Source organism: Oncorhynchus clarkii, chromosome 25, assembly GCF_045791955.1.
Source record: "Oncorhynchus clarkii lewisi isolate Uvic-CL-2024 chromosome 25, UVic_Ocla_1.0, whole genome shotgun sequence".
NCBI lineage: Eukaryota > Metazoa > Chordata > Actinopteri > Salmoniformes > Salmonidae > Oncorhynchus > Oncorhynchus clarkii.
This window is the reverse complement of record NC_092171.1, coordinates 20,086,805-20,096,503: the sequence shown is the minus strand read 5'-3', so window position 1 is coordinate 20,096,503 and position 9,699 is coordinate 20,086,805.

Genomic DNA, 9,699 nt, shown 5'->3' with positions numbered 1-9,699 from the left:
GTGGGCCTGTCTGCCAAGCGGACGGGCCGATGCCTTCCAAGGCCCACCCATGGCTGCACCCCTGTCATGTGAAATCCACAGATTAGGGCCTAATGAATTAATTTCAATTGACTGATTTCCTTATATGAACTGTAACTCAGTAAAATCATTGAAATCGTTGCATGTTGTATTTATATTTTTGTTCAGTATATAAAAATAAAAAAAATGAATCTATGGCATTTATTTAAGATGCTTAAGACAAAAGCTTATACTAAATAAAACAAATGATTTAAACAGTGCAGAAAGTGTGGTTTCACTTTTTTTTTTAATGAAATAGTGTGTCTTCAACCTCACCCTCACGTCCCTGAATGTTCTCTGCTCCCTACCTGCTAAGCTACCAGTCAGGGCAATGTCTCGATCACACCGACAGCATCATTGCGTTTTGGTACACCAGAAGTACATTTATTTCCAATGGAACGCTGCGTTTGCCTTGCAGCATCGCGTTAGATAGGCAGTTGCGGTGCGTTCTGTGTGGTGCATACATTGGATTTATCGAGTGTATGCGTCAAACTGTATGTACAGTAGTTGAATGTTGAACTTTTGTTACACACACAGAGATGAGGCTGCATACCATTTTGCACAATAACGCTGTATGTGTGATCGAGGTGTAAACTACTTCTTTGAGGTTTATTGGCAGACTACATAAGGTGTATTGGCACAATCTAATGTAGAGGTAGTAAAAAAGGTTAAACCTTTATTACGCAATACTAACTATATTTGTAAGTACATTGTCCAGTAGAGGTCAGTGTTTGAAAGTAGTTTGGAATCGAAGAAAGCACCAGAACCACAGTGAAATCAGTGGGATCTCGTGTTTTGCAACACATGGTTGTCGGTGTGATCGAGGCGTTAGCTGCTTAGTGATTTCAACTCATGCCTCAGCTCCGATATCAAACGTAAAATCACTAGTGAACAGTAGTAACTATGGTATGAGATGCTAGTCATACTCTGGTCTCAGTAGTTATCACATGATTCATGAATGAATTCCAAACCATCACAACACACCAGGCTTTAAATCAAATTAAATGTTATTTGTCACATGAGCCGACAACAGTGAAATGCTTACTTACAAGCCCTTAAACAACAATGCATTTTTAAGAAAAATAAGTGTGGGGGGGGGGGGGGTAGTCCGTGTAGCCATTTGATTAGCTGTTCAGGAGTCTTATGGCTTGGGGGTAGAAGCTGTTAAGAAGCCTTTTGGACCTAGACGTGGCGCTCCGGTACCATTTGCCGTGTGGTTGCAGAGAGAACAGTCTATGACTAGAGTGGCTGGAGTCTTTGGCAATTTTTAGAGCCTTCCTCTGACACCGCCTGGTAATAGAGGTCCTGGATGGCAGGAAGCTTGGCCCCAGTGATGTACTGGGCCATACGCACTAGAGGTCGACCGATTATGATTTTTCAACGCCGATACCGATTATTGGAGGACCAGAAAAGCCGATACCGATTAATCGGCCGATTTTAACATTTTTACATATATTAAAAAATATATATATGTGTGTAATAATGACAATTACAACAATACTGAATGAACACTTATTTTAACTTAATATAATACATCAATAAAATCAATTTAGCCTCAAATAAAGAAACATATTCAATTTGGTTTAAATAATGCTAAAACAAAGTGTTGGAGAAGAAAGTAAAAGTGCAATATTTGCCATGTAAGAAAGCTAACGTTTAAGTTCCTTGCTCAGAACATGAGAACATATGAAAGATGGTGGTTTCTTTTTAACACGAGTCTTCAATATTCCCAGGTAAGAAGTTTTAGGTTGTAGTTATTATAGGAATTATAGGAATATTTCTCTCTAAACCATTTGTATTTCATTAACCTTTGACTATTGGATGTTCTTATAGGCACTTTAGTATTGCCAGTGTAACAGTATAGTTTCCGTCCCTCTCCTCGAACCAGGAACACAACGACAATAGCCACCCTCGAAGCAGCGTTACCCATGCAGAGCAAGGGAAACAACCACTCCAAGGCTCAGAGCGAGCGAGTGACGTTTGAAACGCTATTAGCGCGCGCTAGCTAGCCAGCAATTTCACTTCGGTTACACCAGCCTCATCTCTGGAGTTGATATGCTTGAAGTCATAAACAGCGCAATGCTTGACGCACAACGAAGAGCTGCTGGCAAAACGCAGGAAAGTGCTGTTTGAACGAATGTTTACGAGCCTGCTTCTGCCTACCTGCTTCTGCCTACCACCGCTCAGTCAGATACTTAGATACGTGTATGCTTGTATGCTCAGTCAGATTATACATTATGCATGACACGCTAGATAATATCTAGTAATATCATCAACCATGTGTAATTAACTAGTGATTTTGATTGATTGTTTTTTATAAGATAAGTTTAATGCTAGCTAGCAACTTACAACTCCTTGTGGAGTGCAACAAGAGGCAGGTCGTTATTGCGTTGGACTAGTTAACTGTAAGGTTGCATGATTGGATCCCCCGAGATGACAAGGTGAAAATCTGTCATTCTGCCCCTGAACGAGGCAGTTAACCCACCGTTCCTAGGCCGTCATTGAAAATAAGAATGTGTTCTTAACTGACTTGCCTAGTTAAATATAGGTGTAAAAACTTTGGGGGGCAAAATCGGTGTACAAAAATACCTCTTTCCGATTGTGATGAAAACTTGAAATCGGCCCTAATTAATCGGCCATTCCGATTAATCGGTCGACCTCTAGTACGCACTACCCTCTGTAGTTCCTTGCGGTCGGAGGCCAAGCAGTTGCCATACCAGGCGGTGATGCAACCAGTCAGGATGCTCTCGATGGTGCAACTGTAAAGCTTTCTGAGGATCTGAGGATCCATGCCAAAGCTCTAATGTAATATTGTTTACAGTCAGTCAAACAAGGTCCTCTAGTTGGTATCTCCATCCCCTACACCAGACACATACAAAACCACTGGACAACTGATGTTAAAGGTGCAATAAGTAATACAATTAAGAGTAGTAAATGCAAAGCAAGTCCAAAGTTCCAAACATCGGAATGCACCTATCTCCAGGGTTTATGTTTTTGTGGATGGACCCAGGTCCGTTTTGTGGATGGACCCATGGACCCATGTTCATCATACTTTTTGGAGAAATATCCTCTGGTCTGATGAAACAAAAATAGAACTGTTTGGCCATAATGACCATTGTTATGTTTGGAGGAAAAAGGGGGAGGCTTGCAAGCTGAAGAACACCATCCCAACCGTGAAGCACGGGGGTGGCAGCATCATGTTGTGGGGGTGCTTTGCTGCAGGAGGGACAGGTGCACTTCACAAAATAGATGGCATCATGAGGTAGGAAAATTATGTGGATATATTTAAGCAACATCTCAAGACATCAGTCAGGAAGTTAAAGCTTGGTTGCAAATGGGTCTTCCAAATGGACAACAAAGTCAAGGTATTAGAGTGGCCATCACAAAGCCCTGACCTCAATCCTATGGAAAATGTGTGGGCAGAACTGAAAAGGTGTGTGCGAGCAAGGAGGCCTACAAACCTGACTCAATTACAACAGCTCTGTCAGGAGGAATGGGCCGAAATTCACCCAACTTATTTTGGGAACCTTGTGGAAGGCTACCCGAAACGTTTGACACAAGTTAAACAGTTTAAAGGCAATGCTACCAAATACATCTTACACCCTTAACACCGCTCTCTACAGGTGGTGAGGGATTCATTTTCCAGCAAAGCTGCATGTTCATCACATCAGCATGACAAAAGTCTTCACCAAGCTGAAGAGGCTGCAACCTACTTATCAAAACTACAGCAAACCCTCTGAACGGGTGAAATCACTCGCCACAGCTTTCTGGGATATTGACTGAGCAAACAGTGGATTCTATGTTTATTCATAAGCGGTAACTTATTCATTTGTTTTCCAATAACCGCGGAGAGGGCAGTTTAGGTTACTAGCATAGTATTGGGTCTGTTCTAGACATCATGCCCGGCGGTCCTCAATTACGTGAGATGGGGAGAACAGTGTTTCATTTGGGGAAGCCGTGAGGAGGGCAGGTTTCTCTGGGGAAGCCGTGGTGGGGGTGAGGGGGGTTCTCTGGGGTCTGTTACCCTGTTTGGTTTTTGTTTTCTGCTGCCAGGCAAGTTTTATTTTAATTTGTACATGCTTAAGATGTTTTATGTTAAATGCTCTTGGATATAAATGTCAGGAAACGATCTCGGGAATCAGTCAGATGTTAAGGCTGTGTCTCATGGAACGTGAACGGTCTCGCTCGCAAAAGGGGCATGGTATTTAAGCGCTTGAAATCACTTGGTGCTGACAATTTTCCTGCAAGAAATGCACATAAAATCCACTGTGCAGCGGCATCTGAGATCCAACTGGATTTCTCAAGTGTATCAATCACCCAAAGCTAGAGGTGTCACTATTCTCTTTCGTGAAAACATCAATATTCAACTCTCCTCCATGTCTACAGACCCACACGGTAGGTACAGTGCCTTGCGAAAATATTCGGCCCCCTTGAACTTTGCGACCTTTTGCCACATTTCAGGTTTCAAACATAAAGATATAAAACTGTATTTTTTTGTGAAGAATCAACAACAAGTGGGACACAATCATGAAGTGGAACAACAATTATTGGATATTTCAAACTTTTTTAACAAATCAAAAACTGAAAAATTGGGCGTGCAAAATTATTCAGCCCCCTTAAGTTAATACTTTGTAGCGCCACCTTTTGCTGCGATTACAGGTGTAAGTCGCTTGGGGTATGTCTCTATCAGTTTTGCACATCGAGAGACTGAAATTTTTGCCCATTCCTCCTTGCAAAACAGCTCGAGCTCAGTGAGGTTGGATGGAGAGCATTTGTGAACAGCAGTTTTCAGTTCTTTCCACAGATTCTCGATTGGATTCAGGTCTGGACTTTGACTTGGCCATTCTAACACCTGGATATGTTTATTTTTGAACCATTCCATTGTAGATTTTGCTTTATGTTTTGGATCATTGTCTTGTTGGAAGACAAATCTCCGTCCCAGTCTCAGGTCTTTTGCAGACTCCATCAGGTTTTCTTCCAGAATGGTCCTGTATTTGGCTCCATCCATCTTCCCATCAATTCTAACCATCTTCCCTGTCCCTGCTGAAGAAAAGCAGGCCCAAACCATGATGCTGCCACCACCATGTTTGACAGTGGGTATGGTGTGTTCAGGGTGATGAGCTGTGTTGCTTTTACGCCAAATATAACGTTTTGCATTGTTGCCAAAAAGTTCAATTTTGGTTTCATCTGACCAGAGCACCTTCTTCCACATGTTTGGTGTGTCTCCCAGGTGGCTTGTGGCGAAATTTAAACGACACTTTTTATGGATATCTTTAAGAAATGGCTTTCTTCTTGCCACTCTTCCATAAAGGCCAGATTTGTGCAATATACGACTGATTGTTGTCCTATGGACAGAGTCTCCCACCTCAGCTGTAGATCTCTGCAGTTCATCCAGAGTGATCATGGGCCTCTGGATCTCTGATCATTCTTCTCCTTGTATGAGCTGAAAGTTTAGAGGGACGGCCAGGTCTTGGTAGATTTGCAGTGGTCTGATACTCCTTCCATTTCAATATTATCGCTTGCACAGTGCTCCTTGGGATGTTTAAAGCTTGGGAAATCTTTTTGTATCCAAATCTGGCTTTAAACTTCTTCACAACAGTATCTCGGACCTGCCTGGTGTGTTCCTTGTTCTTCATGATGCTCTCTGCGCTTTTAACGGACCTCTGAGACTATCACAGTGCAGGTGCATTTATACGGAGACTTGATTACACACAGGTGGATTGTATTTATCATCATTAGTCATTTAGGTCAACATTGGATCATTCAGAGATCCTCACTGAACTTCTGGAGAGAGTTTGCTGCACTGAAAGTAAAGGGGCTGAATAATTTTGCACGCCCAATTTTTCAGTTTTTGATTTGTTAAAAAAGTTTGAAATATCCAATAAATGTCGTTCCACTTCATGATTGTGTCCCACTTGTTGTTGATTCTTCACAAAAAAATACAGTTTTATATCTTTATGTTTGAAGCCTGAAATGTGGCAAAAGGTCGCAAAGTTCAAGGGGGCCGAATACTTTCGCAAGGCACTGTATATCATTGTACCAGGGAACATTCATTATTTCCCTGTCACCCTATTGAACGTTTATGGCCCTAACATTGACAACCCACATTTCTTTCCTAATGTTTTTGATTTGCTCCCAGATCTTAGTACCACTAATCTAATAATTGGAGGAGATTTGAATTGTTACCTGGATTCGTATCTTGAAGGACTGTCTACAGTCTACACACACTCCTTCTAAAATCACTTCTGTCCAGGTTCTAAATAATCAAATCAAATCCAGGAATCTAGTGAACATCTGGAGATCGCAACATCCCACAGACAAAGACGACTCATTCTTCTCTCATGTTCACAAGTCTTATTCTAGAATCGACTACTTTCTAATAGATTCCAAACTGATACCCAATGTGCTTAATTCGAAACACCATAGCATCTTAATAAGTGACCACAGTCCAATGATGTTGTCCCTCAATCTTTCTTTACCAATACTTTATTACAGTTGGAGTTTTAACCCCTCCTTGCTCACAGACCAAGCATTCATTGACAGCATGACATCAAAGTTGAATGAGTTCCTCAAGACTAGTGACACAGGAGTGGTATCTGATTCTACACTATGGGAAACTTTTTAAGTGGTTATGAGAGGTCATATTTCATATGAGTCTGCCCAAAAAAAAGTGAATCGCAGTCGGTTGGAGGAGACAGCTTTGGAGGAGACATACATCATTTCACTCTCAGGTTGACTACAATAATATTTTGAAATGTAAAATATGAATACAATTATATTATTGGTTCACAGGTCACTAACCTCCTCCTAATGCTGAGACAAAAACAATTTGAACTAGGGGACAAACCGGTAAGGTTACTGGCTAGACAACTAAAGGGTGCACAGGCATATAGAGCAATCCATAACATCCGGTCTAATGCAGGCACTTTGCTGACATACCCTAAAAGGATAAACAACTGCTTCAAATAATTTTACTCTGTTACATTAGAACAGAAGCATCTGGAAGAATATATCAGCCTTCTTTGATTCCATCAGCCTTCCAAAACTTGATGATAGCGCCAAAAAAGAATTGAACTCAAATTTCACAGTTGCGGAAATAATCGAGGCAATAAAGGCTTTCCCAACTGGAAAGGCTGCAGGCCCTAATGGTTTTGGCTGTGAATGTTATAAAACCTTCAGTGAAGCTCTCGCTCCCCTCTTACTCAGGATGATCACTGATTCAACAGAAAATCATATTTTGCCGAAATCATTGTATGAAGCCAATATTTGCCTTCTGTTAAAAAAAAAGGCAGAGGCAACATGTCCTGCAAAGTATAGACCGATAGCATTGCTTAATTTCGATTTAAAAAAATATCACAAGTGCTTGCTAATAGGTTGAACAAACATGTAACAACCATTATTCCTTGGATCAGGCAGGGTTTATCCCCGGCAGGTTCTCTTTTTCTAATGTGCGCAGGCTGCTGAACATTCGTTGTGCAAATCAGGGGAGGGGCTTCAAGGCGGCTGTTATATCGCTAGATGCTCTAAACGCGTTTGACCAAATAGAATGGTCATATCTTTGAAGTACTCACAAGATTTGGCGACTCATTTATCACCTAGGTCAAAATGCTCTACGCCTGCCCAACATCCACTATTCTGACCAACAGCGACACATCCAGTCCCTTTGAACTACATAGTCCAACAGGGGTACCCACTCAGTTCTCTGCTCTTCGCTGTCGCCCTTGAACCCCTGGTGATACAAATAAGGGATCATCTTAATATCCAAGGTCTTAAAGTAGGAAACATAGAAAGCAACATTTCGTTATATGCAGACGATGTACTTTTATACCTCTCCGACCCAGTAGCCAATGTCCCTAAACTACTAGACTTAATCAATTAATTTCGCAAACTATCTGTCTATTCAATACATTGGGGAATAGTGATCTCATGTGTATCGCAGATAATTTGACAACAAGGGAGCTAGAGAGGATACCGTTTAAAGTAGTGCATGACCACTTAACTTACCTGGGACTAAAAATACCTAGAAATCCAAAGCTCCTCTTCAAGCTAAACTACAGTGAACTGGTTGCAAAGCTAAATCAAAACATGGAGAGCTGGAGAATCCTGCCTCTTTCTATGATGGGGCGCATTAATGCCATAGCAATGGTTTCTCCCCCCAGGTTCCTTTATCTTGGCCAGAATCTCCCGATTTTTCTTACCTCATCATTTTTTAAAGACTTTGGACTGGACAATCTCTTGTAATTTGTCTAAGGATACAAAAAACACCGTATTCGTAAAGCCCACTAGGAAAAGCCCAAGGAAAGTGGCAATTTAGGCCTACCCATCTTTAAGCATTATTACTGGGCTGCAAATGACAGGGCATTACCGCACTGACAACTGGGTTTCCCTGATAGTTGGACACTGTTGCCCCCTGTGGCTAAATATGGATCTCAAGTCTGTCACAAACTCCTCTCTTCCAGTCTTGCTTTTCTCCAAAGCAGAGTTCCATATTCCATACAAACTGACAGGCAACAATTTGGGTTTGAGAAATTCTTTAAGAATTTTAAACCAGATTAAGCATGTTTGTAAGGTGCCTGATACTTCTGTATACACCCCGATATGCTTTAATCATTATTTTGTTCCATCTCGGTCTGATAAAGTGTTTCTTGAATGGAGGGAGAAGGGACTAGCCACAATGGAAGACTTCTATATAGATAAGCAATTAGTATCATTCATCCAATTAGAATAAATTAAATCTCTCCCATTCACATTTTTTTCTGTTACTTACAAGTCAGACACTATATCAAAGGGGAAATTCAAAATGCGGACACCCTCCCTGAACAACATTAGTTTTATGATTTGTTACAGCGCCCTCCCAATTCAAAACACCTCATCTCACAGTTTGTCTCCTTTTTTCTCCAACTACACAGAAGCCTCTACTAGCCATCTCAAGGAGACCTGGGGTAAAGAGTTAAATATTGAGATCTCAGAGGATCTATGGGGAGAAGCCCTGTCAAGAATTCCCTCCTGTTCCATCAATGCCAGATATCAATTGATACAATACAAAGTCATGCATAGACTTCATTACTCCAAAACCAAATGACATAGAATTTACCCCCAGCTCTCCCCACTGTGACAGGTGTAAAGCCTCAGAGGGTTCCTTAACTCATATTTTTTGGCTCTGCCCCATACCATACTCAATAATTATTGGAGGAACATCTTTGATTGGTACTCAAAGGCATATGAGAGGGCCATTGACCCTGAAGCAGAACTCGCTCTCTTTGGCTGCTCAGAGTCAGTTTTAAGCTCGTCCTATGAGGAACAACAGGCTCTGATGTTTGGAAAGGTGGCTGCTAAAAAAATGATCCCCACAGAATGGAAGTAACCCTGCTTTAGTAGGTGGCTAGTAGAAATGATTAACACCATTTACTTGGAAAATATTTGTTTTTTTTAGGACCAACTCCTCAAAGTTTGGGGTCCGTTTCTGGACAGAGACTGACTGTGAAAACTGACTAGGATCACTTACTGCGTTGTGACTCATTGTTGCTCAATTCTTGTCCCATGTCTTGCCTAAGCAATACTAGCAGCTGTGTTTTTATTTTATTGGTATTTTTTTTCATGTGTGCTTTTGTTTTGTACAAAATTGTAAACTAAATTCCTTTA